The sequence below is a fragment of the Pseudorca crassidens genome, chromosome 5, assembly GCF_039906515.1.
Source record: "Pseudorca crassidens isolate mPseCra1 chromosome 5, mPseCra1.hap1, whole genome shotgun sequence".
Lineage (NCBI taxonomy): Eukaryota > Metazoa > Chordata > Mammalia > Artiodactyla > Delphinidae > Pseudorca > Pseudorca crassidens.
Window position 1 is genome coordinate 78000649 of NC_090300.1, and position 20851 is coordinate 78021499.

Consider the following 20851-nt stretch of genomic DNA (forward strand, 5'->3'; position numbering starts at 1 on the left):
TAAAATACATACCAGATTTTGAGACTTCATATGAAAAAAATGTAAAATAGCTCATTGATATTCTGTTGATTACATGTTGAAATTATAATATTTTGGATATGTTGGGTAAAATAACATACTTTATTAAAATTCACTTCACCTGTTCCTTTTTTAATTTTAAATGTGGCTACTAGAAGATTTTAAATTACACATGTGAATTGCATTATACTTCTACTGAACAACAAACACTTCTCAAAGTGAGGAAGGATGGAAGTACAGATTAGTTTATCTTTGAATATTGCCCTGTGGGAATCACTTCCAAATTTAACCATCAAGGAAAGAATCCAGTGGGAACAATATGAGGAATAATTCTACAGATATTCTAATGGAAGTTCCAGATTTTGCCTGTACTTGCACGAAACGTCAGAGTTTGAACCTAAATTATTGTTCTGTCTTTGGGGCACCACTTGGTGCTTGCGTTAAAAGCCAGCTGGTTGAGAACCAGGGCTAGGTCTCTGGAGTGTGAGGATAATTCTTCAGGTCCTATTTTAATGACATGGCTGAGAGATAAATACAGATCTAGAAAAAACACATCTAGAAGATGTGTTAATGCTGGGAATGGTATTGCAATATATTTTCCTGATACAGCAGATTCTTTCCATGGCATTGAAGGAAATGCTTTGTGGTTTAGATAAAAACTGGAAGAGTGGCAAAATGAGAGCAGAGGCTCATAGGAAGGAAGCTACCAACCCATGCCTCTGTGGATCAACTTCCTCTGATGAAATTCCCTGCGGAAGCCCCGCCATCGTTTGCTGTCATTTGCCGTGTGGATTTTGAGAAATTGGAGCTTTCTCTTCTTGACGTCCTGGCTGGCTCCCTGTCAGCTGCCACCATGGGAGACCTTCTGCCTGGCACATGTCTGACCCTTGGTCTATCCGGGGCCTGCCTGGGCTGGGAACCAAGGTAGAAGTTAGAGTGAGGGCTGCAAGGGTAAGAGAGGGAAAACACTTGCTTGAGCTTCGTCTTTGGGCCTCCCTGGCCCCAGCTGAAGCCCATGCCAAGCTACAGCCCAGCAGATCCAGAGTGGCCCCCACTCCCAGGTTCTGCTTATCCTACCCAATTCTCTGGGCCCTTGACTGTGAGGATGGGACAATGTGGAGAATGATGCTCTCCCCACTGGGGGCCATAGGGCACTAGGACTGCATGGCCTGTGCCCTTTGGGCCAGAGTTGCTTGGGCCATTTACAATAAGCCTATTTTTCCCTCAGTGTTTTGGAGAGAAACCAAATTTCCTTGACCTAAGCTCTCATTATACTAACAAACAACTCCTCAAAAGTCCTAGAATAAAAGGGACATGGTGACTATACTTTTGGAATAAAAAATTTGGACATAGGATCAGATAAGAAGGGGCTTATTTATGGTGTGAATGGGGCTGTCTCTGCTCATTCCACAGAGTTCATTTGTTCCAGCCTCTACAGGGCACCGCTCTCCATCCACCCCCAGCCACTGAGTGCTGAGCTTTTTATTAAAGGCTCCAGAGGAGGCGACTCCTGGCTCCACAGTCCCAGCAGGGAAGGGGCACTTTGGATTCTGGTCCTTCCATGGAGAGGTGCTCCCTGGAGTCCTGGGCTTTCTCAACTGGCCTGGCCCTGATTGTCTCAGTCATCAGGATTGAAGCCAGCCTTAGTCATGCCTTTCTTCTTCTTTTTTTTCCCCTTACTTGACATTTCTAAGTGTGATGATGAACAAAATAGACAATTTAAGAATGGACCAATAATTTGGAGGAATTTCTCTCAGAAGCTCAACCTGTTCAGAGTAAGAGTTCTTACTTTCAGTGCTGCTGAGTCGGGGTTATAGTGAGTTTTAGACATTGGTTTCTCCTATTTAAAAGTGTAAGGAGGTTATTCGCCACTAAGGAGTATTTTTGGTGAACAGAGAGCCTCGGGATGGAAATTCGTTCCTGGAATGGGTCTTAATTGAGATGCTTTCTCCTCCCAGGGGTCCAGACCCAGAATCCAGTCCACACGCCCCACCCCAACTCCCAGACAGGCCGGTGGGTGGCTCTGTGCAGGGACTCATTGTGGGAGGTGATGTTTGCTGTAAACGGTGCCTGCCTCAGAGCCAGTGAATGGGAAGAGCAGGAGAAATAACCGGGAGCTTACGCCATTGGCTTTGTAAGAGGCAGCCTAGTGAACAGGTTCTATCCATCAATATCTGCTTTCCCTTCCCTCCACAGCCAAGGCCATTTAAGTCCAACCACATGTTCTAGAAACAGTCCTGTTTTAGATCAGGATGATTTAAGGAGCTGAATTTGATTCTGACCCTGCTCTGACACTATTTATTTACGGTTATAATCATTAACTGTTTGTTGCACTCTTGCCATGTATCAGGTGTTTGCTTACTCATACTTGGCTCTGAGAGCCCTACGGGGAAGTAACTATTATTACAGTCACTCATAACATGACAAAACTGAGGTTGGAGAGATTCAGTCACTTAGTCACAGAGCCAGTTCAGTCCAGCTCCAAATCTACAGTTTGTCATTCTTGATTTTTTTTTTTACTATAAAATATATTCTCAAAATAGAATGTATAACATATGTAATTGGCTTAACAAACTATAATATATATTTTATATACAGATAATTTATTGGTTATGTATGTTAGAAATGTTTGTAGCTTACTTTTTGCTTTCTTTATAGAATCTTTTAATAAAAACAAATTCTTAATTTCAATGGAATAGAATTTATCAATATTTTATTTTATGGTTTATACTTTTTATAGCTTATTTAAAAAATCATTTCCTATTCCAGAGTTATAAAGATGGTTTCTATATTTTTTCTTTTTTTTTTCAAAGTATAGTTGATGTACAATATTATATAAGTTACAGGTGTATAATGTAGTGATTCACAATTTTTAAAAGTTATACTCCACTTATTTATTATAAAATATGGGCTATATTCCCCATGTTGTACAATATATCCTTGTAGCTTATTTTATACCTAATAGTTTGTACTTTTTACTCTCCTACCCCATACTGCCCCTCCCCCCCACCATCACTGGTAACCAACCACTAGTTTGTTGTCTGTATGAGTCTGCTTCTTTTCTGTTTTATTCACTAGTTTGTTGTAGTTTTTAGATTCCACGTATGAATGATATCATACGGTATTTGTCTTTCTCTGCTTGACTTATTTTACTTAGCATAATGCCCTCCAAGTCCATCAATGTTGCTGCAAATGGCAAAATTTCATTCTTTTTTGTAGCTGACTAGCATTCCATTATGTGTGTGCATGTGTGTACGCACATATCACATCTTCTTTACCCATTTATCTGTTGATGGGCACTTAGGTTGCTTCCATGTCTTGGTAATTGTAAATAATACTGCTATGAACATTGGGGTACATGCATCTTTTTGAATTAGTATCTTTGTTTTTTTCAGATATATACCCTGGAGTGGAATTCCTGGGTCATGTGATATTCTATTTTTAGTTTTTATTTATTTCTTTCTTTATTTTGGCTGCCTTGCGTCTTCGTTGCTGCGTGCGGGCTTTCTCTAGTTGGGGAGAGCGGGGCCTATTCTTCGTTGCGGTGCGCAGGCTTCTCATTGCGGTGGCTTCTCTTGTTGCAGAGTATGGGCTCTAGGCACGGGCTTCAGTAGTTGCGGCACGTGGGCTCATTAGTTGTGGCTCACGGGCTTTAGAGCGCAGGCTTAGTGGTTGTGGCGCATGGGCTTAGTTGCTCCACGGCATGTGGGATCTTCCCCAATCAGGGCTCGAACACGTGTCGCCTGCATTGGCAGGCAGATTCTTAATCACGGCACCACTAAGGAAGTCCCTATTTTTAGTTTTTTGAGAAACCTCCACAGTGTTTTCCACAGCGGCTGCACCAATTTACCTTCTCACCAACAGTGCACAAGGGTTCCCTTTTCCCCACATCCTTGCCAGTGTTTGTGGTCTTTTTGATGATAGCCATTCCGACAGGTGTGAGGTAATATCTCATTGTGGTTTTGATTTGCATTTCCCTGATGATTATCAATGTTGAGCATCTTTTCATGTGCCTGTTGGCCATCTGCATTTCCTCTTTGGAAAAATGTCTATTCATTTCTTCTGCCCATTTTTTAATCAGGTTGTTGGATATTAATCCCTTATTGGTCATATCATTTGCAAATATTTTCTCCCATTCAGTAAGTTGTCGTTTCATTTTGTTGATGGTCTCCTTTGCTATGATCCTTAATTATGTCCCATTTGTTTATTTTTGTTTTTATTTCCTTTGTTTTAGGAGATGGATCCAAAGAATATGATTTTCTATATTGTTTTTTAGTTTGGTCTTTCACATTTATGTCTTTAAACCACCCAGAATTTTTTTGAGTGGGATGTAAGGTAGCGTTCTTATTCTTTATGTTATATCAAGTATAGACAATGTGTGTGCTTTCTAAACTTACACAGGAACTATACATTTCGATTTTATAAGATTTTATCTAGTATCTACTGTGGGCCTCTCTAGAAGTAGGTTTTTTTTTAAATTTTATTTATTTATTTTTGGCTGTGTTGGGTCTTCATTGCTGCTCCTAGGCTTTTTTTTCTTTTTTCTTTTTTTTTTTAGTTGCAGTGAGCAGGGGCTACTCTTCATTGCCATGCGCGGGCCTCTCATTGCAGTGGCCTCTCTCGTCGCGGAGCACCGGCTCTAGGCGCACGGGCTCTAGAGCGCAGGCTCAGTAGTTGTGGTGCACAGGCCTAGCTGCTCTGCAGCTGAACCGGGGCTCGAACCCATGTCCCCTGCATTGGCAGGCGGATTCCTAACCACTGCGCCACCAGGGAAGCCCTAGAAGTAGGTTTTGTATAGAAACAAAAAAGGAAATTATGGATTGCTACAGTTTTGAATCATTAATTAGGAATTTACTGGTAAGGAGAGCATAACATATTTTCTAGCTTCTTGATTCATTGTTTTCACATATAGAGGTATATAGGGGTTCTATGGGCCATTGGGGATTCCCAAACTTATGTCCTTTGAAATGTATCTGGTAAACACTGGTATGTCATGGTGAGCCTATGGTTTTGTTCACATTCTATTTTGTTACTTATCTTTCTCCACAGAGATATGCTGTGGTCCAGAAATTTTTCTTAAGATCTTACAATCACCTTCTACTTTTTCACAAGTAGGATAGATGTTTACAAAACAAGTATGGTACTCACATGGCTAAATGCTCCAAGAGTTAGGTATAATTATGGTTAAAATCAATGGGGCCACGTTTGGGTCATTAGGTCAAAACAATTGGCTTACCATGAGCCTACCACTACTACTGTAGAAAAACCCCTCAAGGCTGATAGTCTATCATGTTTGCATTTGTAGAACAGAGGTTGTTAGGGGAGTTCTTTCTCATTCAATATAAAAAATTCCTGGGAATTCCCTGGCGGTCCAGTGGTTAAGACTCTGCACTTTCACTGCCAGGGCCCGGGTTCGATTCCCGGTTGGGGAACTAAGATGCCACAAGCCACGTGGGATTATATATGATATAATGTATTATGTATATATGAACAAAGGGGAAGAAAACATCTCAAATACTACAGAGGGCTATAAGACGAAAAATGAATTTTTCCCTGGCCCACTCCCTGAAGTTAATCATTATCAATAATATCTTATGTGTCTTTCAGAAATTATTTAAAAATATTTATAAGCAAAAAATATTTATATCTCCTTTTTTATAACACAAATGGAATCATGCTGCTAACCTTACCAACAAATACAGTATTTCTGAAATCTTTTACCAGAAACGACTCTTTACAGGGGCGCACTGGACTTCAGTTCCTGCGTCTGTGCACTATGGGGAGGGATGAGACGGCCACTGAGGGTCTTTTCTCCAAGCCTCTGATGCTCAAGGGACCTAAATGGGCAAATAAATGTCACTAGGGGCATACATTTTAAAATATTTTTTAAATAACCAACAAAAAGGAACTGAGGTAGAGGCACTACAGACCAATAAATCCTTGAAAAAGAAAGGCTACTTTGATATTTAATAAGGTATATAATGCAGAGAAATGGCTAACATGACATCCTATTTAAGTCGGAAGCACATTCTACAGCCTATTTTTAAAAAGTGAACGAATATGCGATGCTGGTGTGAGCCAAAGCAAATAATAAAATCAAGTTATATCAAAATAAAGCCAATATGATCTTGATAACTAAAATTTTATGTGTGAAGCTCAGTGTCTATCATACGTTGTGTCCGTTGGAAATCCAGATTGTATCTCATCTGATAATAGATTATCATGGTGAGCTTGGTCAACAGACCCAAGACCAGGTTCCTCAAAAAAGAGATAAAGCTAAACCTGGCAGTGTGGACCAGAGGACAATGAGCCGTTTCCTCTGAGAAGACAGCTTCTCTCAGCTGCTCACCCACTTGCCAGCACCCACTCTGCACCCCAGTGATATCCTGGAGACAGTTTTGCCCAGGTAAATAATTATTATTATGACTATGGCCCAAAAAACTGGTAAAATACATATTCAAAAACATGTTCACACTTCATGTGTGTACAATTATAAACAGGATCTCTAAGGACTCTCTTTGGAAATTTAGAATAGTTGCCCCTGAGTTCCATAAGGTTTACTGCGACCTCACCCCTCTCGACCAAATCACTACAGATGCATTTTAAAAATATATTTATTTATTTGGTTGCGCCAGATCTTAGTTGTGGCACGTGGGATCTTTAGTTGCAGCGTGTGGGATCTAGTTCCCTGACTAGGGATCAAACCCGGGCCCCCTGCATTGGGAGCGTGGAGTCTTAGCCACTGGACCACCAAGCAAGTCCCCAGATGCACTATTTTTAATATATCTAATTGAATCAGTGACCTGCAAGGTACCTAGGAGAACAGGCTTTAGTTCATATAGTGTTTTCAGGGGTTAAGCCTCATCTTGCAAGCTGCAATTTGACACCTCTGTGTATGTTCCCTCTCTGCTCAAATCCAGGCAGTGAGAGCTCCTTCAAGGAACTCATTATTGCTATTAAAATTTAAACTCTTGATTAGCGTCTAAAATTTTTGTACAGTTTCTTACTCAGAGCAAACAGTGGGTTTTCCCTTTTTGCTTAACTTGAGCTGGGGTGTTGGGGGAGGGAGCCAAAAACTCAGTTGTTACTCAAGAGCCTTTTAGAGTGAAGCAACTTCAATACAAAGTACTTCTGAGAAGTATGGTTTGGATTGTTCCTCTTTAGTCGTTCATGGGATTATTAAAATTTCCTTTTCTTTTATGGAGGAAACATTAGGATTTCTGCATTTTCTCCCAGTCTCTAATTTTGATCAGCTTCTATAGGTTACCAGATCTGGAGGCATCCCTGAGGGGACAGTGCCCTGTCAGGGGAACTAGGAGGGTACGTGCCCATCATGGAGACAAACGCATTAGACTGTAGGAGATGGGGCCATTTGATAATCAAACCTTACAACTGTCACAGGTAGGGTGTCTGGGAAACAGACCAAGAGGGAGCTTTGCACACAGGAAGTTTATTAAAGATGCCCTCAGATTAACATCTGCAGAGAGGGGCGTGCAGCAGGATTGGGAGAGGTTGCCTTGGGTTGCAGGTGTGACCAAGGCCTCAACTGATCCTACAACAGGAAACTCTGGAGCTGGTACAACCCTTTCCATGGGGAAGGTATGACCTTGGAGAGGCAGGTCTCTTCAGCCTCAGGTAATCTCCAGAGAAAGACTTCCCTTACCCTAATTCCATTCTACCTACCACTCTTCTGATTACATTTTGGTTTCTTCTGTGTTCGTCTAATAGGGAAAGAATGTCCCACATAGGCACATGGGGAAAGTCTGGTCTACCTAAGAGTTTCATCTTTGTACTTGTTTTTACCCCTATATCATTCCAAAAGAGGATTTGAGGTGGCAATGGAGAATAAATACAACTTAAAAATTATTACATTAGCTATCATTTATTGAGCATTAGTATAGGCTGTGTACTGGGCTAATTATTTTACACAGATAATTTTATTAATTCTCAGAACAACCCTGTGAGGTAGGTACTATTATCTTACAGATAAGGACGCAGACTCAAAGAGGTGAAGTATCTTGTCTAAAGTCACACAGTTGGTAAATGGCAATGCAGAAGGTTGGACTGACTCCAAGTCTGTTGTTTCAGCCATTCTCCTACTGAGAATGACAGGAAAATACGATGAAGCAAGTTGGGTTGGGCCTCTGTCTAAAAAACACACATCCTGAAGTCTTGCACAGTTGTTGGAATAGGGCCCTAGAATGGATTCTGACTTCCTCGGGCTACAGCAGAGAAAGAAACACGATCGGGAGCAAGATTCACAGCAATGTTTCTGCAGTTGATCAGGAGAAGCTCAGCCTTTTTTGGTACTGAAACCCTAGAAAAATTCCTAGAACCTCACAAGAGAGACTGATGGCCATCCTCCTTAATGGCTCCTACAATAAGTTCAGTCATGAGTTTCCTATGACTTTTCATTATAAAGTCCCTCAATGAAGGCAGATAGCATTATGCTAAAGAAGAATTTAGTGTAGGCTTCAGATGTCAACAGTGTGGTCCCAAGTCAGAGCTCTGTGTTCTCTTTCTCATTATTGTTAAATTGGCATTCACGGTACTAATGAGGGTTCTGGAGAGGAACCTCTGTCTCCAAGGTGGCCCTGTGTCTCTGGCTTAGACCTGTTGCCACAGGGAAGCTGTTGGTGCACACGTACTGGGGCACAGGGTGATTCAGTGGCTGGGAAACCTGGGTTCACCTGTTCTGACCAAGCCCAGGTTGCCCAAGACTGTGGCCTGCTCTGCTCCCTCACTTGGGATGGCCCCTCTCTTATTTCACAGACTATGCCACCGGCCATCGTACCTCTGAGTTGCAGCTCCAGGGAGCACCACTCACAAACGTGGATGTTGTGCCATGCAGTGACCCTGTCAGCAATGGCCTTGTTTCCCCTCACTGTCTCCTGGGAAGAAGGGGGCTTACTGCGGAGGAGGGAAGGACAGACTTCACCCCATCCCCATGGCTCTACAGTGGTTGGGGTCTGGGGGGAACCAGGAAGCCCTAAGGGGACTGTGGCCTAGGTGTCTGCCAGGCAGAGATGCTCAGGACCTGCCTACCTACTCTTCTGCCATCACTCTGAACCCTGGGTATTAACCAACACCAGCCAGCCTGCAGGCTGCAGGATTCATGGGAGCACAGGCCAGCATGGGCTCTGGAGTCAGTTGACGTAGATTCAACTTCTGCCTCTACCCCTTATTAGTTGGGCAAGTTCCTAACCACTCTAAGTTTTCTCAGCTGGAAAATGGGTATGACGATTACATTAGTACCCACCTCACTGGATTGTTATGAAAATTGATCGACGCATAAATGCACATTTTATGTGCTCAGAAGGAGTTAGCTACCTACACAAATCTATTATCTGCACCATGTTCAGCAGAAGAGAAAGATGTGCCTCCTATTATATAATAGAAGTAGATATAAAATAGTAGAAGTGAGAAGCCAGGGTTCGTTTTTAAACAAATACTCATTTTCTCTTTCCATGGTTTTAAAAAAAAGTTGTGGGGAAGAAAAATTTTTGGTCAAGGTGTACAAAATATCAATTATGCACAATGAATAAGTTCTGGAGGTCTAATGTTATTAACAATATGACTATAGTTAATAACATTGTATTGTATATTTGAAATTTGCTAAGAGAATAGATCTTAAGTGTTCTCACCACAAAAAGAAAAGAATGTGGTAACTATGTGAGCTGATAGATATGTTAAGTAGCTTGATTGTGGTAAATATTTCATGGTGTCTGTGTATATCAAGTTGTACACTTCAAATATATACAAGTTTAGGGCTTGCCTCGTGGTGCAGTGGTTGAGAATCTGCCTGCCAATGCAGGGGACACGGGTTCGAGCCCTTGTCCGGGAAGATCCCACATGCCACGGAGCAACTAAGCCCGTGAGCCACAACTACTGAGCCTGTGTGCCACAACTACTGAAGCTCACAAGCCTAGAGCCTGTGCTCCACAAGAGAAGCCACCGCAATGAGAAGCCCACACACCGCAACAAAGAGTAGCCCCTGCTCTCCACAACTAGAGAAAGCCCGCACACAGCAATGAAGACCCAACGCAGACAAAAAATATATATATATGTATATATATATATATATATATATGCAAGATTAAATTGTCAGCCATACTTCAATAAAGCTGGAAAGAACAACAACAAAGTTGTTTTTGTGTTTTTGTTTTGTTTTGTTTTTTGCAGGGCTTGTGGGATCTTAGTTCCCTGACCAGGGATTGAACCCGGCCCCTTGGCAGTGAAAGAGCCAAGTCCTAACCACTGGACTGCCAGGGAGTTCCCAATAAAGTGGTTTATTTTATTTAAAAAAATTTTTTATGTTCAAAGTAATATACATTCTTTAAGGAACATTTAATGAAAAAGAAAAAAATTTTAATTGTTTGCTATTAACTTTTTGTTATTTTTTCTTCTATTCCTTTTCTATAACTAGGTTGTATGTGTTGTATAATGTGTGTGTATTTTTTAAGCAACTTTCAAATATGTAATACAGTATTATTAACTATAGTCACCATGCTGTACATTACATCCCCATGACATTTATGACTTTATAAGTGGAAGTTTGTAGCTTTTGACCTCCTTCACCCATGTATATTTTTTTAAATAAAGTTTTTACTTTAAAATATTTTTGATTTACAGAAAAGTTACAAGGATAATACAGAGAGTTCCCATACACTCCACACCCACTTTCTCCTACTGTTATCTTACATTACTGAGGTACATTTACCACAACTTATGAACCAAAATTGATGCATATTCTTAACTAAAGTCCATAGTTAACATGGATTTCTTTGTTTTTACCCAATGTTCCATTTCTGTTCTAGGATTTCATCCAGGATACCATACTACATGTAGTTGTGTCTCCTTAGTCTCCTCTAGAAAGTACAAGTTTCTCAGGCTTTTCTTTTTTCTTTTGGTGAACTTCACAGTTTTAAGGTGTACTGGTCAAATATTTTGTAGGACGTCCTTCAATTATGGTTTGTCTAATATTTCCCTCTGATTGCATTGGAGTTACGGGTTTGGGGGAGGAAAACCACAGAAGAAAAGTGCCATTTTCTTCACATTATATCAAGGGTCCTATCAACATTGCTTATCTCTGTTGATGTTGACTTTGATTACCTAGTTGAGGTACTACTATTTGTAAGTTTTCTTTTTTCTCCCCTTTTCATACTGTGCTCTTTGGAAAGAAGTCACTATGCACAGTCCACACTCTAGGGGTAGGGAGTTAGTTAATGGAACAGTATCTGCATATATTATTTGTATAGGAATTCTTCTGTACAGAAGATTTGTCTATCTTTCCCATTTATTTAGTCAATCATTTATTTATATTAGTAGGGGCTCATCAATATTTATTTTATGCTTTGGATAATAATCTAGTATTTTGCTATTTACTTTGTTGCTCTAATTGTTCCAGCTTTGGCCACAGGGAGCTCCTTCAGTTGGCTCCTGTGCTATAGACATATCTCCATCATTTTGTCCCTTGAGAAGTTCCTTATTTTTGGCACCAGAAGATGCTCTAGATTCATCTTGGATATTCCCTGCCCCAGCCATTTCTCCAGGTAGCCTGGTTTATTTTTATTGGAGAATGGTATTAAAAACCAAGATCTGGCACTAGATGTGCTCATTGTACCTGAATGTTTTTGCTTCTAGGCCCTCTCTTTGGCAGAGCTAGGAAATATATTTACATGTATATACTAATAGGTTTTTAATAGATATATTAAGATTTTCTATAGGTAAAATCATATTACCTACAAAATAGAGATAGTTTCACTTCTTTCTTTCTATCTTTTTAGATAGATACTTTTTTTCTTGCTTTGTTGCTTTGGCTGGAACCTCCAGCACAATGTTGAATAGAAGTGGTGAGAGTAGACATCTTTGTCATTTTCCTGATTTTAGGGCAAAGCATCCTGTGTTTTACTACTAAGGATGATATTAGCTGTGGGTTTTTTGTAAATGCTCTTTATCATGTTGAGGTAGTTCCTTTCTATTTGTTGAGTGTTTTTATATGAAAGGGTATTGGAGTTTGTCAAATGCTTTTTCTGCTGTCTACTGAGATGATCATGTGGTTTTGGTCCTTTATTCTATTGATGTGGTATATTATGTTAATTGATATTTAGATGTTAAACCAACCTTGCATTTCTGGGATAAATCCTGCTTGGTCATTGTGTATAATCCTTTTTATATGTTATTGATTTCAGTTTGCAAGTATTTTGTTGAGGATTTTCCAATCTATATTCATAAGAGATATTGCTGTATTTTTTCTTTTCTTTCTTTCTTTTTTTTTTGGTAAAGTCTTTGGTTTTGGCATCAGGGTAATACTAACCTCATAGGCTGAGCTGGAAATTGTTCCTTCCATTTTAATTTTTTGGAAGAGTTTTTGAAGAATTTTTATTCATTCCTCTTTAAACATTTGTTAAAAGTCACCTGTGAAGTCATCTGAGCTTGGGCTTTAAATTGTGGGAAATTTAAAAATTACTAATCCAATCCCTTTACTTACTATAGGCTTATTTAGATTTTCTATTTCTTCTTGAGTCAGTTTTAGCAGTTTGTGTCTTTCTAGGAATTTGTCAATTTCATCGTAAGTTATCTAATTTGTTGGCATACAGTTGTTCATAGTATTGCCTTATAGTCTTTTAAAATTTCTGTAGGTTTGGTAATGATGTCCTCTTTTTCATTCCTGATTTTCATGTTTTGAGTGGATTTCTTTTCTCTTTCTAAATTTGGTCAGTTTACCTAAAGGTTTGTCAATTTTCTTGATCTTTTCAAAGGACCAACTTTGGTTTTGTTGACTTTCTCTCTTTCTTTATACGTATATACTAATCTGTGTATATACACACATCCATAATTGTTACTGTTATATCTATCTGTATCCACATTAAGCTAAACACAGATTCATAGTGATGTCTGCAACTATCTAGTATCACATGATTCATTCTAGACTCCCCTCTTGCTTATCTGTAACTTCACACTCCAAGAGTGAGAAATCTGCCTCCCACTATCTGCCATTCATTTATTTATTTGTTCAATCCCAGTATACATGTATAGTGGTTTCAGAATTGTTAACCCATGCCCCCATGGGAAACAACTTCATCAATTAGAGTACAGTGCTTATGTACAGTTCCTTTAGTCTTTAGTCTTACAGCCTCCACTCATTTCCAAAGTCACTTATGTCAGCACTTACCCTCCATTCTCTTCAGTAAGGTTATATAGTACATTTTAATAATATTCTTTTATCACAGTCTGTATTCCACTCTGGGATTCCCCTGACCTACTAATTTATTTTTTTAATTTGCATACATTAAGGTTGAGTCTTTGTGCTATAAAGTTCTATGGGGTTTTTTTTGTTGTTTTGTGTTTTTTTGCGGTACGCAGGCCTCTCACTGTTGTGGCCTCTCCCGTTGCGGAGCACAGGCTCCGGATGCGCAGGCTCAGCGGCCATGGCTCAAGGGCCCAGCCACTCCGCGGCATGTGGGATCTTCCCGGACCGGGGCACGAACCCGTGTCCCCTGTATCGGCAGGCGGACTCTCAACCACTGCGCCACCAGGGAAGCCCAAGTTCTATGGGTTTTGACAAATGCATAGTCTCATGTATCACAAAGAATAGTTTTACTGCTCTAAAATATAGTTCATTTATTAAGCCCTCCCCACTCCCCAAACCCCTGGCAACCACTGATGTATTTTCAGTCTCTATAATTTTGCCTTTTCCAGAATGTCGTATAAATGGAAGCATATAGTACGTAGTCTTTTAAGACTGACTACTTTCACTTAACAGTATGCATTTCACTTAGCAATATTTTCCATGTTCTTGCATGAATTGATAGCTCATTCCTTTTTATTGCTGAATAGTATTTCATTGTATGCATACACCAAAATTTATTTATCCATTCACCTATTGGTGAAGCAACTATCTTGGTTGCTTCCAGTTTTTGGAGATTATGAATAAGCTGCTCTAAACATTCATGTGAAGATTTTTGTGTGCACCTAAGTTTTCAAATCAGTTGAGTAAATGCCTAGGTGTGCGATTGTTGGATTGTTCTGTAAAACTGTGTTTAACTTTATTAGAAACTGCCAACCTCTCTTCCAGAGTGGCTGTACCATTTTGCATACTTACCAGCAATGAATGAGGGTTCTTATACACTGTGCTAGAGGGCTTTTCAGCTAAAATGACCCAGGATCTAAATTTATGGCCCTATGCTAATCTTGCTCTTTACTGCTCTGATGGATCTAAGGCCGTGGGAAACTGCAGGAAAGTAAGGGTGTGCCTAGGAGGGAGATATGGACCCTTTGATTAATTTTATCAGTCTCCTGGTCAATGGCTAACCTTATGAACACCAGATGTCCAAGGACATCTCATTCTGCTAATAGTAAAGGGCTATTGCTACAGAGAGAAAGGGTTCTTTCCTCACTAAACTGATAATCTCAACCTCTCACTTGAGATTTCCCTCAGGCCATGTCTATTTTGCACCCCTTCCCAATAAACCAGATGGTACCATGCCATAGGGTACTACAGATGTTATACTTCTCAGAAACTGCTTTAACTATCCCTTTCTTTTCTAGTAGAAAAAGTATACATTTGGGTTGAAGTGTTATAGGATAAGGTGGTCCCTTTGTTATTAATTTTGAATTCCAACTAAAGATGAATCTTAGGATATAGCTATGATGGGGCAAATAAATATGGCATTGGGGGTGCTGGCTACAACAAGACCCAGAGGAACTGGCAGGTATTAGGACAAGTGTGGAGAAATGGAGTCAGGAAGCCATAGTCAGTGATGGGGAGAGACAACAAGAATAAGAACCTATTTGTGGAAGAGGAAAGGGGTCCATGGCAGAGAACACCATGGGCCTGAATGGAGGAGGTGAAGAGAAAGAAAGATGCAAAAAGTCAGCCTAGAAAGTCAGGATATGGGGGCAAATGCAGTCTGACCCGAATGGGAGCTGAGAGTGAGAGACGTGGGGAGAAGAAACTGGGAGGACAGTTAGTTTAGGAGTCACTCTGACCTGAAGTATTTTTGTTTGTTTGTTTTTCCAAAACCGAAGTATTTTTTATTGTGGATTCCAAAAATGGCAAATTTTCATATACTTTAAAAAAATTGAAGTATAGTTGCTGTACAATATTATATGTTACATGTGTATAATATAGTGATTCACAATTTTTAAAGGTTCTAATCCATTTATACTTATTATAAAATATTGGCTATATTCCCTGTATTGTACAATATATCCTTGTAGCTTATTTTATACCTAGTAGTTTATACTTCTTACTCCCCTACCCCGAGATTGCCTCCCTGCCCCCCTCTGGTAACCACTAGTTTGTTCTCTGTATCTGTGAATCTGCTTTTTTTTTTTATTTTATTATATTCACTAGTTTGTTGTATTTTTTGGATTCCACATGTAAGTGATGTCATACAGTATTTGACCTGAAGTTTTGACACGGTATCAGCAACAGTTAACACGTTTTGAGTCCTTCTAAGGTGCCCATACTGTACTAAGCACTTAGCATGCATTATCTCACTTAAACCTGTGAGGTGAGAATTATTATTCCCATTTTACAGATTAGAGGTCATGGAGATTTAGAGAGTTTAAGATACTTAGAGACGAACATCTCTAAGATACTCAGAGAGCTTAAGTTGAGAGTTCAAACACCTAGGCTTGTTTGGTTCAGAGCTGTCTTCTTTGTGTCTGTGAGCAACTCTGAACATTTAAAGGTGGGGTATCAAAGTGCTCACAGCCTGTGCAGACGGTACCTTCAGGACTCCCAGGTCTGTTTCTTCCAGGATCCTCCCCAAGATCCCTGGTCACAGTCTTCCCTCCTCTGAACTCCCAGATACCCTTGTCTAATGATTCCTCAACAAGCACATCTCACCTTGAGTTTCAACTTTTGCATTTATATTGCAATTCCTGAACTTTTAACAACTTACCTTTTCATTTTTTTCCTACTCTTTTTTTGTTTCCCTTTAAATAGACTTTAATTTTTAGAACCCTTTTAGGTTTACAGAAACATTGTAGAGATAGTACAGAGTTCCCGTGTATCTCCCACACTCAGTTTCCCTTATAATTACCTGTTAGTCTGGGGTGTCTCCCTTTCGACTATGTTCTGTGCACTCAGGTACCCACCGATGTACTTTTGTAAATGCAGTTTGTTTTAGGAGTTCCATTCAATAAACATTTTTGAGCACCAACAGGTGACTGTGGGAGAGTCCCCAGGACTGTCAGGACTGTCCCCAGAATCTGTAAAGCACAGTGTCATGGAGCAGGGAAGACAGGAGGCAGGGGCACCAGGTTTGGGGAGGAAGGTGTTGGGTTCTCTTTGGGACAGGTTGAACTTGAGTGGGTCATCCAGGTGGGGGCATCCAGCAGGCACCTGAGAATAGGCACTTAGAGAGGACACAAATTGGTGTTTGTATAGTGAGCAGAATGAATTCCTCTGTAGAGGTGAAGATGGGAGCATGTGGGTACCTGACCTTCAACTCATCACTTACCTTCTTTCTGATAACTCATGGCATTTGCACATCTGTTGCCTAGCTTGTTTTTACAAAAATTCTTGGAAGTGGGTAACAGTGAAGCACTTCTATGGGCCCTCTGTGCTGGTCATTTTGTTTTAAGTGATACCTAAATATGAAACAAGGAAGCTTCTCTTAATGTTTCAAAGGCTTTTGATACTATAGAAGTGGAATGGTGGGCTTCTGGAAGACGGGTAAGTCATCAGAGAGAACCCAAGGGAAGCATTCTGAGGCAGCTCTTTATCACCAGGGCTCAACACAGTGCCTGACACACAGTGGATCCTCCACAAATGTTCATCCAATACACTGTTAATAAGGTGAGAAGAATGGGAACAGAGTTTCTCTATTCTCTGAACACGTGGAAAATCAGAGTTATCCCTCAGACAGGGAGAGGGGACTTGACAGATAGTCCCAAAGCAAGCTCAGGCTTAGAAACAGGATGAGGTAATTCAGTGCCTCTGGCAGAGGGAGCTGACGCCATGCAGACAAGCACAGGGTGGGTGCCCCCTGCCACTCAGGCAGGATGCTGGTTTAGGGCCATTCATGACTGAGCCTAGTGACCGAAAGAAACGAGTCGAGGCAAGGCCTGGCCTTCCAGGAGCTAATGACACAGAGCTTTCCAGACAGGGTGGAGTGGCGTCTGTGGGCACTGTGCAGAGGGGCAGGGCCTTGGGGGAGGGATCAGGGGCTCACCTGAGGCTCAGCTTCTAGTGGAGGGCCTGGGTGGCCAGGGATGCTTCAGGTAAGGGCAATCCCTGTGGGGTGTGGGGAGGAAAGGATAACGTTGACAGTGCATTCCCAGGCAAGAGCCAGCTGTGCCACCCACACTGTGCCAGCACCAGCCCTCCCCAGCTCCAAGTATGAGTGTCCTTGCCCAGAAGCCACTCCCTCTGCCAACTCAGGCGAAGAAAAGGAAAACGGTCAAGGCGAGGGCCTACTCAAGCCGACCTTTACCTAGGCTCCCAAACTAGGCTTCCAGATGTGCAGTCTGTGATCTGTTTCATATCCTATGAATGTGTGAGTGGGTTGGGGAAGGAGGCAGGATAGTGATTTAGTATTTGTTTCCCTTTAGTTTTCCAGTAAGAATTTTTGTTTGTTTGTTTGTTTGGGGTGGGGGTGGGGAAAATGGGGGGTGGTGCTTGTTTTTGAAAATATCTACCCTCGTTCCAGCCCAGCCCCTGTCTCAGGAGAGGTTCCAGAGCAGAGTGTGCAGGGACTGGTTTTCTCAGCCCAGAGTCCTTGGTGAAGTTCACAACAGTTCTAGGTCATTCCTTTGTTTCGGAGACTCAATTTTATCAGTTCACCCAGGGTCATCAGGTAATCTGCTACCCAGAGGCACAAACACTGATTCATAAGGCCTGTTTATTAACTTGTATGGAGCAAGAGACCTGTCCTCTAGGCCAAATCTTCACATCAGGGTCTAGGGGCTTCTCCGGCGGGGGGAGGGGAATGCTCTCAAATCAGGATGAGTGGGTTGTTTGGAAACTGTGGATTCCCAGCAAAGAAGCTGAAGGTTGAGGTTGTTTACTTAAGCTGTGATAGCCCCAGTAATTGCCTTTAGCCACATAAAGATAGCTGCCATGCAGAAAGCACTTTCATGCCAGCTGGCCACACAGTGTGTCCTCTCTGTGGGAGTACTGGAGAAACTGCTAGTAAAAACTTCTTGCTCTAAAACCTACTCAAGTGTGCTCAGAAGACCAGCTGCCTGGGCATCACCAGGGATCTTGTTAGAAATTCAGAGTCACAGGCCCCCACCTGGGGTCAGAATCTGCACTTTAACAGACTCCCAGGACACCCATGCTTTTTATAGTTTAAGAAGCCCTGGGCTGATAAAAAGAAATGAAATTGAGTTATTTGTAGTGAGGTGGATGGACCTAGAGTCTGTCATACAGAATGAAGTAAGTCAGAAAGAGAAAAATACCGTATGCTAACACATATATATGGTATCTAAAAAAAAAGGTTATGAAGAACCTAGGGGCAGAACAGGAATAAAGATGCAGATGTAGAGAATGGACTTGAGGACACGGGGAAGGGGAAGGGGAAGCTGGGACGAAGTGAGAGAGTAGCATTGACATATATACACTACCAAATGTAAAACAGATAGCTAGTGGGAAGCAGCCGCATAGCACAGGGAGATCAGCTCGGTGCTTTGTGACCACCTAGAGGGGTGGGATAGGGAGGGTGGGAGGGAGACACAGAGGGAGGGGATATGGGGATATATGTATATGTATAGAGGATTCCCTTTGTTATACAGCAGAAACTAACACACCATTGTAAAGCAATTATACTCCAATAAAGATGTTTTAAAAAAAAAAAAAAGAAGCCCTGGGCTAGAGTCTAGGCTCCATGTGGATCTCAAAATCCACATCAGCTTGATTCATCTCAACACCCGCAGGGAACCCTTCCTGTCCACAGGGTCCCTCAAGGCTGGACCCGGGATCCCCCGCTGGCAACGGGGAGGGCACTGGGCTCAGCAGGGCTGCCTCCTGTTCCTGGATTCTCTTTCTCTCTGCAACTCTCTGCAGCCATTGCCTACTTTTGAGTCCTGGCATGGACTTTGTTGTGGAAGTCAGTGGGTCTCTTCAAATGCTTCACTGTCTGAATCCAGTCTCAGAAGCAGTAATCTTATGACGTTTAGAGATGGTTTACAATGATAATATTTTAGGTTAGCTGCTTTCTGATCACCTGGTAGGGGGCTGTGGACTTTCATGTCATCAGTTAAGCAAATTTCAAATCTCACTTTAGCACAGGTTATTTCTAGGAAACATTCTGGGGGATGGTTATCCCAGGCACACTGCACTTAGTGACCTTGTCTTTATATTTTAGGGTCTTCTATTTCATGCCTGTGGCATCAAATTCAAATATAAACTGGACTCAAACCTTCCTAAGATGGCTATGGTTACAAGGTCCAGGCTGGAGCCTGGCAGTAAGTCACTCTATTCTGGGCACAGAGCTTCAGCCATCTGCCTGCTGGATAGTATTTCAATGTCTCAATACCTGAGATGTGCGAAAGGTGGCTTTAAGATAGAAGATCTCAAAGATCTGAAGCTAAGCTGTTCCACTTGGAATCAATTACTTTGTGTTCTTTTCACTCCCACATATTCGTCTATAAAACAGATATGGTACCTACTTGATAGAATTGTTGGCAGGCTAAAATTGACCCAGTATAAGCACTCAGCCCATTACCCAAACCGGGTGGGGGCTCAGTGAATATTAATAGACTGACACCTGGGAATCTTAGCTGTAGGACACAGCTTCCCTACCATTCAGGAGACTGTGTGCAATAAAGTAGGGAAGGCAGGCCAGCCCTCGTGGATGTAACCACCAAACAGTCGCCTGCTTGACCACATTTCCATGTATGAGAAATAAAACTGTTGGCAGGATAATTTTCCAAACCAAGGGAACATTTGTCTATTTGCACATATTAAGCTGAAGAAACCAAAAAGTTTCAGATGATAAGATATTTTCCAAACCCTGGATTTGCTGATTTAGGATTTAGATTTAATTAGGTTTGCAAGTATTTTCTTTACACATTTGTTCATGTTCCCCTTTTACATCAGCAGCCAGCCAGCACTTCACATTCAAAAGCCTCTTTTTTGAGCCCCCCCCTTTTTTTAAGACCTCAACTTATACTAAGTTTGGCCATACTGCACAGAGTTTATCAGACGTATTATTAAGATGCCAGATTTACACCATAGAGGAAGGGAAACTAAGACATAAGTGAAAGAGTTGTAAGCTACAGATGTCAAAAAGAGGAAGATGAAACTGATTCATTGATATTTTAGGAACAAATATAATTATTTTAATTCAGTAACTCTCCTTAGCAAAGATAAGTACACATATTGAGAATTTAATAAATCAGCTTGTCTTGTAGAGATAAAATGAATGCATCGCAATTCTGTTAAACCTGTGCTTAGATTTCTGGAGCATCAGTCACTCTCCAAAGTCTTATTTTTAGAATTATTTGAGATTTCCCCCTCAACATGAATCTGAATCCAAATTTTGAAATAAAATTAAATCTGAAAGGAAAAATAAATGGCTCCCCCCCAAATATTCAAATTTTTCAAATCCCACTTGGATGTTCCCTGAACCTCTTTAATAAAAATTCTGCCTTGCAGTCAGTCTGTGTCACGGTTAGATTTATAATGAGGCAGTACAGTGGTGTCGTTTGGGGCTGGGTTCAGAAGCTAGATTACCTAGATTTGAATTCTCGTCACCACTAATTAGCCACATGACCTGGGGCAAGTTCCCTCTGTATAATGCCAGTTTTCACACCTGGAAAATGGAGATAATAGTTATTCTTATTTTTAAGGATTGTTATGAGGAGTGCATGAACTAAT

At 41.1% G+C, this 20851-nt stretch overlaps 1 protein-coding gene and 1 long non-coding RNA gene across 3 annotated transcripts in view; one reads left to right on the forward strand and one right to left on the reverse strand.

Moving 5' to 3' along the window:
- TFRC (transferrin receptor) overlaps nt 1–20851 on the forward strand; it is a 116973-nt gene that overhangs the window by 62114 nt on the left and 34008 nt on the right. The window lies entirely within an intron of this gene.
- LOC137225095 (uncharacterized) overlaps nt 1–20851 on the reverse strand; it is a 34698-nt gene that overhangs the window by 6165 nt on the left and 7682 nt on the right. For both annotated transcript variants that reach the window (XR_010943690.1, XR_010943691.1), the window contains exons 4-5: nt 17205–17266; nt 5740–5855 (exon numbers count right to left, since the gene is read on the reverse strand). This is a non-coding gene — a long non-coding RNA (uncharacterized lncRNA). The remainder of the gene's footprint in view (nt 1–5739; nt 5856–17204; nt 17267–20851) is intronic.